We start from the raw sequence: 15,558 nt of genomic DNA on the forward strand, positions 1-15,558 counted from the left end.
TTCTACAGATTTGCTTCCATTGCTTATGTTCTGCTGTTCTAAGGGAGAGAAAGTGTTCTTCAAAATGTTGGTGTTTTAATCAGAGATTGGTTCAGAGAGCCAGTTTGAATATCTGAACATTTATTTATGAGATTATGGGAAGAGTCAGCAATTATATACTGTTGGCTTTTTTAATGTACGGGGGCTGGGTGAGGAGTAGGGAACTAATGGAATACAGACTATTAAGTGGATTTCCTTCCATCTTCCAATTCAAGCTCTGTCATGACATAGACTCCTGTTATGGTTTTTACCTTAGTTCTCTATAAATGTTTGTTAAAACATGCACATTAGAATTGCACACACCTTGTGGCAAGTCATATAAACTGTTTTCCTGCAACTGTAATTATGCTCCAAAAACACCATCCGAGAGATAGGCACAAAAGGTTATTGAAGCACAAATGGTTTAGGCAACACTTTTTAGCTCATGGCCCTTTGAAAATTTGGGATGTGGCTATCATTATAGCAGCAACAACAACCACCTTTCAACAGCCACTTATGTAAGTGACAGGTTGCTACTTATTCACCAATTAGAAGGAAATACAATACCCCAAAGAAACATTAGGAAGACTTTAGTTTGCATCCAACATTGCTGTTCCAATCATGTGTCAGGGAGGATTCGGAAGAGCAATGAACAGAGGAGGTGGAACAGGGGCTCAGGGATGCTGGAGAGCCTTGCAACCGACCAGAAACAGAGGAAGCGGAAGAGGGGGCAGAGAGTAGCCAGGGAGAGCAGGGGCTCAGGGATGCTGAAGAGCCTTGCATCCACCCAGAAGCTCAGGAAGGAAGCTCAGACTCAGGATGGAAGGGGGCTTTCAAATCAGCACAGGCAAGGAGGATAATGAAACATAAGGATCAAAGACATCTCGCGCGATTCCCATGCCTACTTTGTTGGCGCAGGAATTGTAGGAAGCCACTCCCCGAATCTGACTCAACGGGTTTGGACGCATAATTCTGAACTGTAGCTGTTTCTTGTTTACAGGTGCGTAGCAAGGTACCCGGGGCCAAAAAAAAATTGTCACCACCCCCCCAGAGGAATAGGAAGGTCAGATGGTACCCAGTGCAAAAAAATTCTTGTCTCCCCCCTTGCAAAAATGGTTTTACATTATTTCATATTTTCTTACAAAGGAATAATAACAAGTAATGATAATAAAAAACTATTATTTATATCCCGCCCTCCCTGGCCGAAGTCGGGCTCAGGGTGGCTAACATCAGGTACATAGCATTGGTATAAAATCAAACAATAATTACATTACCTCCTAAAAAATCTCAAAATCAAAATAAAGTCTAATTAGATGGCTTTCCACAGGGTTAGGGTTGGAAACAGGAAGTGCTCCACTGAACTGAAATTTCAGCCTTCATGACACAGGAAAACAGCCAAGTAAACAGCTATTTTGGTGGAGGGGGTCAAGATATTAACCGATATGCATGAAATTTCATATATAGCTATATAATCCCTAGTATAGTAAGATAAGACCTTTGGAGCAGGCATTTAAAAAAAAAAGTTTTTTATGAACCACCCTAGTAGGGCAGTAATTGTTCCTTGATAATTTGTCACCCCCTCGACTATGGAACCTGGGGCGGACCGCCCCCTATGCCCCCCCTTGCCACGCCCCTGCTTGTATATATGTGTAATAAAGACGGTAAATACCACACTGATTTTGCCGGGTGTTACTGCGAAGGGGAAACACCACGTTTACATCATGCAACAGACCTCTACTTGCAAAATGGAATTCCATGTCCTCTCCTTCTTCCTGCAGCCTCCTGTGCACCCTCAAAAGCTGCTCCAGAGTGTTGCAGGACCATCTGGAACTGATTTGGTGGGAATAGGTAAGTCAAGGCAAGACGTTTTGCATGAGTGGAACTCCATTTGTGCAGTGTTGGCTACAACTCTTTGTCTTTCTACTTCAATACAGTGGTACCTCTGGTTATGAACTTAATTCGTTTCAGAGGCCCGTTCTTAACCTGAAACTGTTCTTAACCTGAGGTACCACTTTAACTCAGAACAAACAGAAATATCTACATATCTGGAATCACAAGCCATGCTATTTTGCCACAGATGATCAGACAACATATTCAAATCAATTAGCTACTAGTGATATAATTTAAATGATTATGTAAAACCTAAAACTGTAGTTAAAGGCAGATTCTCCCCAAGCATTTGTTCTCTCTCTTTTTTCTCTCTCTTCCTTCTGGAAGGCCCTCCAGCCATCCAGAGCAGATTATGCGGTTGGTAGTGGATCCATTAGTGCAACAGTTTGCATCCTGCATCTCTAGCACAGAGATGATTTTGAAAATGATGTTCAACAACTTCACAGAGTTAGTAGTCACGTTAATGAAATTGGAATATTCATACTTAGAATCTATCTCCCAGAGGGAGGGAGGGAGGGACCTGATTCCTTCATTTCCCAATTGTAAAGTCGCCAGAAGCATCTGACTTACCCACAGTGGAAACATAATACTAGACTAGATGGACCATCACTTTAAACCAGAAGGACTCTTAATAAAAGTAGAAAAATGAAAAAGATGGGTGGGAGCAGATTACAAATGATGCTTGTCAACTTGTGCTCACAAGGTGCATGAAGGTGTGTGATGCAACAACCAGGTCAGAACCTGGATGAGATAACCACATACACATCTCAAGCTCCAACATAGAAAAAAAGATGAGATATAATATGTATCATTAATGCATGTATGAACAGAGCTGGCCTGAGGAGTGTCATGTCAAGGGACGCTCTGTGCTGAGCTCAGTGACTCTTTCTCTCTCTCTCTCTCTGTGTGTGTGTGTGTGTGTGTGCGTGTGTTATGTAATCTCTGCAGTGGAAAAAGCAAGTGTCTGTAGTTTTTCTTCTTCTTCAAGGTTCTACAGTTTGTTGGGATATTAACTGCAACAATGATCTTCCTTCCATTGGCTTTAAAGTATGTTTCATTTTCATTTTACACTTTGTTGTTATTTGTAGTAGCTAAAAATCAGTGCAACACAGCTTTGCTTTAAGACATTGTGACCAAGCACTTAACCTGTAAGAGGTCAGGCAGGTAAAAATGGATATTCTGAAATAAAGAATGCTTGCTAAAAGATAACAACTGCTATTAAAAGCAAAATAAGGCAAGGCTTGGGCATGTTGTTACTGCAGCTCTATATTTTGGGACAATGTTAATTTTCATTGCAAAAAATAAACCAGCAAGAGGAGAAGATTGAAGAGGCAGCTACAGCCCGTAAGACTGGAGTTTGTGGTAATACTGGCTCTAGTATACTTGGTTCTCAAACTCTAGTGTAACTAGTATAAACTCTAGTTACAGGTGGGTAGCCGTGTTGGTCTGCCATAGTCGAAACAAAATAGGAAATTCTTTCCAGTAGCACCTTAGAGACCAACTGAGTTTGTTCTTGGTATGAGCTTTCGTGTGCATGCACACTTCTTCAGATACCTTAGTATAAACTAGAGTTTATACTAAGATACCTTAGTATAAACTCTAGTTATAGCATTCCAAAAATGGCCATTTTTAAACTGGCTGCAGAATGCTTATGGGAAGCAAGCAACAAGTGGCCATTTACTCATCACCAAAAAAGATCCAAAGAGAATTCCAGTTTGCAAGTACTTGCCCATGTGTCTACATGAAAATCTTGAAATAATTACTATATTTAGAGCTATTGGTGCACCTATATAATTATATTATATTCAGTGCTGGTGATTGCTGTTGTGCTGAGATCCTTCTTTGGGGTTTCCTATGGGCATCTGGTTGGCCACTGTAAAAAGATGGTGCTTGCCTTAGATGAGCCCCTGGCCTGATCCAGCAGGCTCTACTTCTGTTCTTAATCTAAATAGAAATCTATGTCACCATAGTAGGGAAGACAGAACCATGGGCCTGCTCATTCTCCTGTCCACATGCTATGCGTTGATGGGGCATGATGCCAAGACTCCTACTGTCTATTCTTAATCTTTAAACTGGACTTGGCCCAGGCAGCTTTTCAAACAGAGGAGTGTCCTCTGGAAAGTAAGGCATATGGGCCTAGCTGTGTCACAATGGAAGTGAGTGGTGCAAATATGGTCCTGTTGAGGGATGGGTGAAGAGACTGCCTTGCCAAGCATAACATGCAAATTTGCCACCACATATGGAAGTTCTGCCTGGGGAGGTGGGGAACCATACTATCTCAGTGTTTCTCAAATGACTCCTCATAGGCTTCATATGTTCAGCTGTCAACTATCAGGTGTGCCCTAAATGATTACACTATGCCAGCAGGCCTGAATGAGGCTGAAGTCTTAAAACTTGCTTTTCAAAAGGCTTCCTGTGAAAAATGCTTGCTGTACTGGTGGTAGCTACTATGTCTGGTACGGTGGTACCTTGGTTCTGAAACTTAATCCATTCCAGAAGTCTGTTCCAAAACCAAAGTGTTCCAAAACCAAGGCACACATTCCCATAGAAAATAATGCAAAATGGATTAACCGATTCCAGACTTTTAAAAAACAATCCCCAAAACACCAATTTAACATGAATTTTACTATCTAATGAGACCATTGATCCATAAAATGAAAGCAATAAACAATGTAGTGTATGTTAGGAAATTCCATTCCACCTTAAGTTGCAGACATGGAACTGCTGTGTGTCACATGTCTGTTTACACACCAGCCCAGATTGCTGGGAACTTCTGCTGTGTATAGCTTTTGCTTTTGCTTTTGAGACTCTCTCTGAGGAGATGAAGGAGGGACAACATGTTTTTCCTTGTCCTGATTTATGCTCAATAAATCTGCTTGTAAATATGCTTTCACAAGCCTCATTATGCCACTTCTGTTGTGCAGCAAGCTCTACTAATATAGTGTGCCCAGGCTTTTGAAGTTTGGGTAGCTGCCTTATGTTGCACCAGAGATTGGGGATCATCCAGCATGTCGGCTGGAAGGGCATGATCCAGCTGCGGGCTAGCCAGCTGGCCTCCCAACTCCCTCTGGATGCTGACAGTGCAGTCACACAATCAATCAATCAATCAATCAGTAGCTGAGCTGAGTTCCACATAGTCACAAAAACCAAACAAAAAAGAGATGCAAAAAACAAAAATGCAGAATAAATAGCAAAAACAGACAAACCTCAGCATAACACTGTGTGGCACTCACAATGGAAGTGTGACACTCAAATCAGAAGTGTAACACTCAAAACAGAGCATGTTCAGCTTTTGAAAAAAGTTCACAAACCGGAACACTTCTGCAGTTTTTGGGTTCCAAGTTGTTTGAGTACCAAGGCATTTGAGAACCAAGGTACCACTGTAAATGTATGTTTCTGCATCTTCACACAGGAACCCACAAGGTCTTTTCCTTAAGCAAACAAAATTATTGCTGCAAAGGAAGCGAAGTTGCAGGGCAGGCTAGATACTGGGAATCTTGTTTTAAGATACAGTACAGTGGTACCTCGGGTTAAGAACTTAATTCGTTCTGAAGGTCCGTTCTTAACCTGAAACTGTTCTTAACCTGAGGTACCACTTTAGCTAATGCGGCCTCCCACTGCCGCCGAGCGATTTCTGTTCTCATCCTGAAGCAAAGTTCTTAACCTGAGGTACTATTTCTGGGTTAGCAGAGTCTGTAACCTGAAGCATCTGTAACCCGAGGTACCACTGTACTTAAAAGGAGGCATGGTTTCTTTCACTTACTCTTTATGTTGCAAGAACAGCATCTCCCAGCTAAAGATGTTAAAAATGAGTTACAAATTATCACTCATAAGGGCCACAGCTCCATCTTGTGGCATCAGATAGCATCAACTTGCTTGAGGCTTGAAGTGCGGAAATGTATCCAAACTAAAGCAGAAGGCAGCATTACTGTTAAGATTCAAAAGGCAACAGGAACTTCCCTGTCTAGGATCCTCCTAAGTAAAAGATTTTGCACATACTGTATAGTTACAATTAAAGTTGCGAGCCACCTCATAATTCATCTTGCAAGTTGCCCATTTCACTTTTCGCCTAAATGGTAGGAATGGTAGTACATTTTTGCACTTTCTAGACAGGACCCTTCATGGATCACTGCCTTGTCGTGGCGAAGGGGCTTGAATTACTCAGGGAAGCTATGGACAGGTCAAGATGGACAGGTCATAGTAGAGAGTTTGGACCAAACGTGATCCACCTGGAGTAGGAACTGGCAACCCACTCCAGTATCCCTGCCAAGAAAACTCCATGGACAAAGACAACAGGCATATAAAAGATATGACGCTGGAAGATGAGCCCCTCAGGTCGGAAGGCGTCCAACATGCTACTGGGGAAGAGCGGAGGACAAGTACAAGTAGATCCAGAGCTGATGAAGCGGCTGGGCCAAAGCCGAAAGGACGCCTGGTTGCGGATATGCCTGGAAGCGAAAGGAAAGTCCAATGCTGTAAAGAAAAGTATTGCATAGGAACCTGGAATGTAAGAACCATGAACCTTGGTAAGCTGGATGTGGTAAAAAGTGAGATGGCAAGAATAAACATTGACATCCTAGGCATCAGTGAACTAAAATGGACAGGAATGGGCGAATTCAGTTCGGATGACTATCATATCTACTACTGTGGGCAGGAATCCCGTAAAAGAAATGGAGTGGCCCTCATAGTCAACAAAAGAGTGGCGAAAGCTGTACTGGGATGTAATTTCAAAAATGATAGAATGATCTCGATGCGAATCCAAGGCAGACCTTTTAACATCACAGTAATCCAAGTTTATGCACCAACTACCAGTGCTGAAGAAACTGAAATTGATCAATTCTATGAAGACTTACAACACCTTATAGAAATGACACCAAAGAAGGATGTTCTTCTCATTATAGGGGATTGGAATGCTAAAGTAGGGAGTCAAGAGATAAAAGGAACAACTGGCAAGTTTGGCCTTGGAGTTCAAAATGAAGCAGGGCAAAGGCTAATAGAGTTCTGTCAAGAGAACAAGCTGGTCATCACAAACACTCTTTTCCAACAACACAAGAGACGACTCTACACATGGACATCACCAGATGGGCAACATCGAAATCAGATTGATTATATTCTCTGCAGCCAAAGATGGAGAAGCTCTATACACTCAGCAAAAACAAGACCTGGAGCTGACTGTGGCTCAGATCATCAGCTTCTTATAGCAAAATTCCAGCTTAAACTGAAGAAAGTAGGAAAAACCACTGGGCCAGTAAGATACAATCTAAATCAAATTCCTTATGAATACACAGTTGAAGTGAAGAACAGGTTTAAGGATTTAGATTTGGTGGATAGAGTGCCTGAAGAACTGTGGATGGAGGCTCGTAACATTATACAGGAGACAGCAACGAAAACCATCCCAATGAAAAAGAAATGCAAGAAAGCAAAGTGGCTGTCCAATGAGGCCTTACAAATAGCGGGGGAGAGAAGGCAAGCAAAATGCGAGGGAGATCGTGAAAGATACAGGAAATTGAATGCAGATTTCCAAAGAATAGCAAGGAGAGATAAGAGGGCCTTTCTAAACGAGCAATGCAAAAAAATAGAGGAAAATAACAGAATGGGAAAAACCAGAGATTTGTTCAAGAAAATTGGAGATATGAAAGGAACATTTCGTACAAAGATTACCACAATTAAGGACAAAAGTGGAAAGGACCTAACAGAAGCAGAAGACATCAAGAAGAGGTGGCAAGAATACACAGAAGAATTATACCAGAAAGATATGGAGATCTCATACACCCCAGGTAATGTGGTTGCTGACCTTGAGCCAGAAATCCTGGAGAGTGAAGTCAAATGGGCCTTAGAAAGCCTCGCTAACAACAAGGCCAGTGGAAGTGATGATATTCCAGCTGAACTATTTAAAATTTTAAAAGATGATGCTGTTAAGGTGCTACACTCAATATGCCAACAAGTTTGGAAAACTCAGCAGTGGCCAGAGGATTGGAGAAGATCAGTCTACATCCCAATCCCAAAGAAGGGCAGTGCCAAAGAATGCTCCAACTACCGCACAATTGCACTCATTTCACATGCTAGCAAGGTTATGCTTAAAATTCTACAAGGCAGGCTTAAGCAGTATGTGGACCGAGAACTCCCAGAAGTGCAAGCTGGATTTCGAAGGGGCAGAGGAACCAGAGACCAAATTGCAAACATGCGCTGGATCATGGAGAAAGCTAGAGAGTTCCAGAAAAACATCTACTTCTGCTTCATTGACTACGCAAAAGCATTTGACTGTGTTGACCACAGCAAACTATGGCAAGTTCTTAAAGAAATGGGAGTGCCGGATCACCTCATTTGTCTCCTGAGAAATCTCTATGGGGGACAAGAAGCTACAGTTAGAACTGGATATGGAACAACTGATTGGTTCAAAATTGGGAAAGGAGTACGACAAGGCTGTATATTGTCTCCCTGCTTATTTAACTTATATGCAGAATTCATCATGCGAAAGGCTGGACTGGATGAATCCCAAACCGGAATTAAGATTGCCGGAAAAAATATCAACAACCTCAGATATGCTGATGATACTACCTTGATGGCAGAAAGTGAGGAGGAATTAAAGAACCTTTTAATGAGGGTGAAAGAGGAAAGCGCAAGATATGGTCTGAAGCTCAACATCAAAAAAACTAAGATCATGGCCACTGGTCCCATCACCTCCTGGCAAATAGAAGGGGAAGAAATGGAGGCAGTGAGAGATTTCACTTTCTTGGGTTCCATGATCACTGCAGATGGTGACAGCAGTCACGAAATTAGAAGACGCCTGCTTCTTGGGAGAAAAGCAATGACAAACCTAGACAGCATCTTAAAAAGCAAAGACATCACCTTGCCAACAAAGGTCCGTATAGTTAAAGCTATGGTCTTCCCAGTAGTAATGTACGGAAGTGAGAGCTGGACCATCAAGAAGGCTGATCGCCGAAGAATTGATGCTTTTGAATTATGGTGCTGGAGGAGACTCTTGAGAGTCCCATGGACTGCAAGAAGATCAAACCTATCCATTCTGAAAGAAATCAGCCCTGAGTGCTCACTAGAAGGACAGATCCTGAAGTTGAGGCTCCAGTACTTTGGCCACCTCATGAGAAGAGAAGACTCCCTAGAAAAGACCCTGATGTTGGGAAAGATGGAGGGCACAAGGAGAAGGGGACGACAGAGGATGAGATGGTTGGACAGTGTTCTCGAAGCTACTAACATGAGTTTGGCCAAACTTCGAGAGGCAGTGAAGGATAGGCGTGCCTGGCGTGCTCTGGTCCATGGGGTCACAAAGAGTCGGACACGACTGAACGACTGAACAACAACAACAGACAGGAGAACTTGAAACACATAACATTTATGTTCTTTCGGAAGTTAGTTTTAAAAATTGATCCACATCCAGCCTGCCACTGCCTCCAAGCATTGGTCTAACACCTCAATGCCTTCTTAGATAATTATAATATTGGAGCTTTATCTACAGCCCCTTTGCTAATGATTCCCAGCATGGAATTCACCTTTTCCACAGCAGCCACAACATCTTTGTCAAGCTCTCTACTATGACCCCATGATCTGATTCCTGGTCAATCACTGCCAGTACAGACCTCATGAGCCTATACACTATGTGAAATTAAGATTTTATCTGCCCCAGTGTGTATCAGTTTATACTTGCTTGGATTGAATTGCATTTTCCATTTTCTGTTGGTTTGGAGAGATCCTTTTGAATCCATTTATTCCTACTTTCTACTTCCTGTTTCTTAATAGTTACTAATCCACAAGAGGACCTCTCCTCCTATTCTGCGACTGCTGAGCTTTCTTGGAAGTCTTTGGAGTACTATGCTTTACTCACCATGTCAGAAGATGAATTGCAATGGCAATTGAAAAGAGTGCATAGATTCAAGGAAAGAGTTTCATAAGATAAACAGTTAGAATAAGTACACCCCAGAGTAAAATGGGATTGAGGGAATGAGTAAAATGAGGAGGAATTGAGAGGGGTCAAGTACATCTGGAAGGTGGTGTTTTTAGCACTGAAGAGAATAAAGATAAGGCATTGGGAGGAAAGATGGGGAATATAGGTTGGAGGAAGGTTCTCAAGAGCAATTGTGCTTGTGGTAAATGGCTGAGGGGGTTTAAAGGAAGGGCTGTAGAAGAGAAGGAGGGTGGGAGTGGGTGTCACTTTTAAATTTTCACTTAAACTGACTGTGGCAGCACTGCAGAAGAATTGTGTGCCCCCTTTGTCTTCCTTATTGCTTCCATGCTTCTCTTTGCAGTTATGGTGAGTGGAAACTTCAGCTCTGGTCCACCAAGGACAACATTCTAATACAAGGTCGAATCTTGCATTCCAACAACTAGGGACTACATCAATGCAAATTTCAAAAATCATTTCACAGTAAATGGTGTTTAGTCTCAAGGTGCCAATTTATAAGTAAGTGTGACACATTGTGAATTAGAGCTGGTCTTCCTAACTCTGTTATGGGGAGCGGGGTAGCATCCAGCTTGGTCGTGTTCATTAATGCCAATGAGTCTACTCTGAATAATGCCTAGTTGACTACTACCCAATATCTTGTTTCTTAAAAGCTTCCTAAAAGCATATTTCATGTTGTCAACACCACAGATGTTAGCAAGGCTTTAACAACCCAACTCTTCATGACAGAATTTGGGAAGATCAGATTTGATTCCACACACACACACACTTTTTTATGTTAGCATTGTTTCCATACACTCCAAACATTTTTCATATATACAGTACTGAGATTATACAAACCCCTCAGACTTCGCCGGCCCCCCCTGTCCACATATTTTACTCTCATTTCTTGCATGTAATTATATTTACCCATTCTATTTCATCTCCTTATTTACTACTTTAGTTCATTTTACTTCATAAATGTTATATCAATCCTGCTCATATTCCTAATTAAATACAGTAGTTTTTAAGGTATTTACAAATTTTTCCCTTTCTTGATTAATTTTTTTGTCATCTTGGTGTCTGATCTTCATGGTCACCTTTGCCATTTTGGCATAGTCCATCAGTTTGTTAATCCTCTCTTCTTTTGTTGGGACATTCTCTTCCTTCCACATCTGGGCTAACAACATTTTTGCAGTTGTTTTTGCATACATAGTCTTTTTAGGTGTCTTAGGTCTCTTCTGCTGTTAAGCCTAGCAGGAAGGCTTTTTTTTTTTTTTTTTTTTTTTTTTTTTTTTAAGGAAACGTTATCTTAAACATTCTATACCATATCCCAGAAGCCCTTTACAGTACATAACCACCACACATGAAATCAAGTGCCCTCCCTATCCCTACATTTCCAGCATAAGGTTGACTACCCCTGGTCTTGACTAAAGGAGGTGTTTATTATTTAGTTTGTTTAATCTGAAGCAGAGAAATCACCAATAAATCCTTTCGGATATAGAAATCAATGCCATGATGGAAGAGGGAGCAGAGTGTTTAAAGAAATGGAGGATTTTTCCAAACTAAAATCTGAATTAAAGACAGAAATACAGTTGCAATTGAAATTTTTCAATGCCCATTGCAAATCAGGGCTGTTATCAAAATTTACAGACTTTCAGCTGTTTGTACTGAGCAAATTGAGACAAAAAGCAATTGAATTGCGTTGCCAGCCGCAGAGCTGAAAATGCACCTTATACTTACTTCTCCAGTACCGCTCTTATTCAACCCCTTCATAGCAAGCATCTTTAGTACTTCGTGGAGCAGCAGTAGCTGGGAACACCCCCTTCAGTTAAGGTTTCTGTCTTGATTTCCAACCAGTGTCATACTTTCTCATTTGTTAGACTGTTTGCTTTTTAAATGAATGACATGCTCTCAGAGACCATGATTAATGTGCTATGTTTCATGAGATCACTGGGGTCCATCTCTGTGACACAACAAGGGCCACGCCTATAACAACTCCACTGGGTCTCAGGTTTGGGCCCTGAAATCTCAGGATCTGGGATTATCTTGACCTGGCAACCCTACTGGGGATGGTGCATTATAATCTGCACAAGACAACAGAAAAGGCCCTGCCTTGTTTCTGACCTACTTAAAGCTTTCTAGTGCTGCATATATTTCCTCAATGGTGTAATAATCATAAATTCACTTGAGTAACACAGTCTGTGACTCTGGGCTGTACTAAGAACCAATAAAACATAAAGTGACAGTCAGAGGTGAGGTGAATTTCAAACTGTTTTGGTTATAGAACTATGATTTATCAGACAAAGAAGGAGTGTTCAGCCAACAAGTTCTCTTCTCCTCTTGTCTGAGGGGCCTTAAGACATTACATCCCAGGGTTGTTAAACTATAGCTTCCTGTTACATCCAGACTGAGAAACTGAACCTAAACTCTGACTGCAAACTAGGCTTGATCCTGGTTTGCAATCCAGGATTTTGCAATGCAGGAACCCAAATGCAGGGATTGTTTTTCAAGATGCTTCTCCATAGGTGTCCATAGGTTCCATGGAACATCACTGTACTATAAGCAAGATGTCTCTTGAATTTAATATACAACAGCAACTGTACAAATAAATATGTATGTATTGGCATTGCCAACATGTGTTTAAGAATCCTGCTAACATACCCATTGTGCTGCCCTCAGAATGACCAACATAACATATTTTCTCCTGGCCAGTTTTGAAGCAGAAAGGTCGTACTTAGCCATTTCATCAAAAGTGCAAAGAAAAAGGAACAGCCTGTGTTTAACAGACATGTATATGCAGTGGGCTCTCCATTGTGAAAGCCTAAAATGCCCTGTTCTCTGCCCAGTGCAATACAAGAACAGAATTGGATCTGGCAGTTCAGAGATCATCTCCTCCATGGAGCCTTTAAAGGTCAACACCAACACTTTGAATTGAGCTCGTACTGGGAGCCAATGTAGGTCTTTCAAGACCAGTTTTATGTGGTCTCGGTGGCCGCTCCCAGTCACCAGTCTAGCTGCCACATTCTGGATTAGTTGGACGTTCCAAGTCACCTTCAAAGGTAGTCCCGCGTAGAGCGCATTGCAAGCGGGAGATAACCAGAGCATACACCACTCTGGTGAGACAGTCCGTAGGCAGGTAGGGTCTCAGCCTGCATACCAGATACGTAAATGCAATATGTAAAGCAAGGTAGAAGTATTTTTAAGAACCAACATAAATCATGAGTTCGGTATTTCTCACATTTGATTTACAAGTACGGCGAATCAGTACACCAGCCTTAATATTGTGAATGATTGCTTTCATCTATCTAGTATCATGTCAATAGCTCAACTGTGTAGGCTAGATGTAGGTAGCAGTGCTTGTTAAAGTATCAATTAGAGTGTTGATTAAGCTGAAATAATTAGCTGCTTTCTCTTCAAACCTTATAATGGAGCTTGGCACTGGAAGCAGTTCTGCCCTATCTTCATTGCACCACCTTTGCTGCTCAGTTATCAGATCATCCTTTAATCAAGCTTAACAAATGCAATGCCTTCAGGTTCTCCTACCACATTTCATCAGACTGAACTCCTCCGCCAAGGAAAAGCTGCAGACAACACACATAATTACATTGGGGAATTGAGCTGGCAGTGTCTATATCAAGGGTCAGCAAACTTTTTCAGCAGGGGGCTGATCCACTGTCCCTCAGACCTTATGGGGAGCCGGACTATTTTGGGGGAGGGGGGATGAACAAATTCCTATGCCCCACAAATAATTCAGATATGCATTTTAAATAAAAGCACATATTTCTACTTATGTAAAAACACACTGATTCCCAGACCATCCGCGGACCGGATTTAGAAGGCGATTGGGCCAGATCTAGCCCCCATGCCTTAGTATGCCTACCCATGGTCTACACCTACCCTGGTAGCTCCCTCCTTTTAAAAAAATCAGGCAATGACTCACTCTAGATGGCTGAAGCGCATATATAATTATTATATTTGTAGAGTTGAAGGAACCCCAAGAGTCAACTAGTCCAATCCCCTGCAACGCATGAATCCATGACAAATGCCCATCCAACCTCTGCTTAACAATCTCCAAGGAAGGATAATCCACCACATCTCGTGGGACTCTGTTCCACTGTTGAACAGCTCTTACGGTCAGAAAGTTCTTCTTGATGTTTAGTTGGAATCTCCTTTCTAATAATTTGAATCCTTTTGCTTGCTCCATCATCCATGGGACACCCTTTAGATATGTCAAGGTGCACACACAGAATAATAGAGTCCAACCCTCATCTAGTTCAACCCTCTGCAATGCAAGAATCTCAAGTAAGGAATCCACAATAGATGGCCATCCAATCCTTACTTAAAAACCTGCAAGGAAGGTCCACCACCTTCCAAAGGAGTCCATTCCACTGCCAAACAGCTCTTTCCATCAGAAAGATCTTCCTGGGGTTTAGCTGGAATCTCCTTTCTTGTAACTTGAAGCCATTGGTTCAGGTCCTACCCTCCAAAGCATTTGTCAATATCTTTCTTAAATTGTGGTGCCCAGAACTGGACACAGTATTTCAGGTGTACTCTGACCAAGGCATAATAGAGCTGGACTATTATTTCCCTTGACCTGGACACTGTACTTCTGTCGATGCAGACTAGAATAGCCTCAGCTTTTTTTGTTACTGCATCACACTATTGACTCATGTTCAACACATGGCATACTATGTCTCCTAAATCCTTCTCATACGTACTACTGGTAAGCCAGGTTTTCTCTGTTTTATATTTGTGCAGGACATGACATTTGCCCCTACTGAAATTCATTTCATTAGTTTTGGCCAGTTTTCCAATCTGTTAATAGCAACTCAAATCCCAATTCTGTCTTTAGTGGCATTGGATACCCCTTCCAGTTTGGTGCCATCTTCAAATTTGATAAACATCCCCTCAGTACCATCATCCAAGTCATTTATAAAGATGTTGAATAACAATGGTCCCTGGACAGCACGGTACAGCACCCGACTGATCACTTTTTTCCAGGATTATAAGGAACTGTTAGTGAGCACTCTTTGGGTTTGGTCAGTCAACCAGCTACAAAATCGCCTAACAGCAACCTTTTTCAGTACAGCTGTACCTTGGAAGTCAAACGGAATCTGTTCTGGAAGTCTGTTCAACTTCCAAAATGTTCAGAAACCAAAGCGCAGCTTCTAATTGGCTGCAGGAAGCTCCTGGAATCAACCAGAAGCCATGGAAGCCCTGTCAGATGTTCGGCTTCCAAAAATAGTTCACAAATCAGAACAGTCACTTTCAGGTTTACGGCGATTAGGAGCCAAAACCTTTGAGAACTAGGCTGTTTGAAAACCAAGGTACAACTGTACTCATTTTACCAGATTCTCTGCAAGAATATCAATGGGGGGCTTTGATCAGATACCTTGCACAATGTCCATAGTATTCTTTTGTTCCATCAAGCTTGTAACTCCATCAAAAACTCCATCAGAAAAAGAAATTAGATTTGTTTGGCACGACTTATTTTTGAGAAACACATGCTGTGTCTTAGTAATCACAAAAGCCTTTTCTTAGTGCTCACAGTCCAACAGTTGAATTATCTGTTCTAGGACCTTTATTGGTATTGGTGTCACTTCCAGCTCATCAGGCCCTGGAGATCTGAATTCATTTTAAGTAGCTATGTGTTTTTACTTCTGGTTGGTTGCACCACCATTTAAGGATGGGAATTTCCTCGGCTGAGGGAATCCCAGCGCTTTGAAGGAAGGGGAAACTGCAAGAGTGCTGCT

Source organism: Lacerta agilis, chromosome 5 (assembly GCF_009819535.1).
Source record: "Lacerta agilis isolate rLacAgi1 chromosome 5, rLacAgi1.pri, whole genome shotgun sequence".
NCBI classification, from domain to species: Eukaryota; Metazoa; Chordata; class Lepidosauria; order Squamata; family Lacertidae; genus Lacerta; species Lacerta agilis.